Here is a 1023-nt window from a genome sequence, read left to right as displayed (position 1 = left end):
ACCCATGGGTGCTCCACAATAGGGAATAATGGGCTGGTTCGAGTCCCATTATACCCTATGAGAGAAAAATAAAAATAAAATTCAAAAATTCATTAAAATATTGTATGAGTGTCCGATTGCTTTGGGGTTTGGGTGGTAGGTACCCATGGGTGCCAGCTACCACCTCACCAACTTTTGGAGGTTTGAACCAGTTTAAACTGGTTCAAACCAGTTCAAGTCGAACCACTCCCAGTTTGGTTCGAATTTGAACCTGCAGCTCGAATTGATGGCTGGTTTGGTTTGAATTCGAACCATCGAACAACCCTGGTTCAAATTTGAACCAGTTTGAGTTTGAACCAGTTCGCCCATCCCTATTTTGGAGCCCTCCCTGCCGACCCACTCTAGACAATCGTGAGAATCGCCCCACTGGATAGAATGCAACAAATCTGTTACCTGAAGTGGCCTGCTCTACCTTTCTTCTTGATAGGTCCAGTCGTGGGGTATCCTCTCTCATCCTGGGTAGCTTGATCATTCTGCATTATCTTGTCACAATGTAAGGATGATTTTGTCACAAATCATGGTGATGGAGCTGTAGCTCAGTGGTAGAGTATCTGCTTTGCATGCAGAAGGTCCCAGGTTCGATCCCTGGCATCTCCAAGTAGGGCTGAAAGAGACGCCTGCCTGAAACTCTGCAGGGCCACTGCCAATCAATGTAGACAATACTCAGCTAAAGGAACAAATGGTCTGACTTGGTAAAGAACAGCTTCCTATGTACTTACATACCACCCGCAGATGTATGGCCGAAAGTGTGTCAACTGGCTTTCAAAGTGCTTGAATGTCTACCTTCCTGGGTCTGTTATCATTTGGTAAATGGTCCTCATCTGTCCTTTTCCATGTCAATATAAACTTCACTGCATAATAATCTTAATTTTTCTGATTGCATTTATGAGAGATAGTTTAAAATGTCCCAGTTTCTTGCTAATATCTGACGTATTTCCAAAACCTTTCCCCTGGGAAATGTATGGCATATGTGAGATAAATGAC

The 1023-nt window shown here is 43.5% G+C and overlaps 1 non-coding gene across 1 annotated transcript; it reads left to right on the top strand.

Annotated features, from left to right (window-relative positions):
* Nucleotides 1-564: 564 nt before the first annotated feature.
* Nucleotides 565-636, top strand: TRNAA-UGC (transfer RNA alanine (anticodon UGC)). The gene has a single exon. It is a non-coding gene; the product is annotated as a tRNA-Ala (tRNA).
* Nucleotides 637-1023: the final 387 nt, after the last annotated feature.

Source organism: Hemicordylus capensis, chromosome 3 (genome assembly GCF_027244095.1).
Source record: "Hemicordylus capensis ecotype Gifberg chromosome 3, rHemCap1.1.pri, whole genome shotgun sequence".
NCBI classification, from domain to species: Eukaryota; Metazoa; Chordata; class Lepidosauria; order Squamata; family Cordylidae; genus Hemicordylus; species Hemicordylus capensis.
This window is presented reverse-complemented; position numbering and strand designations above follow the sequence as displayed.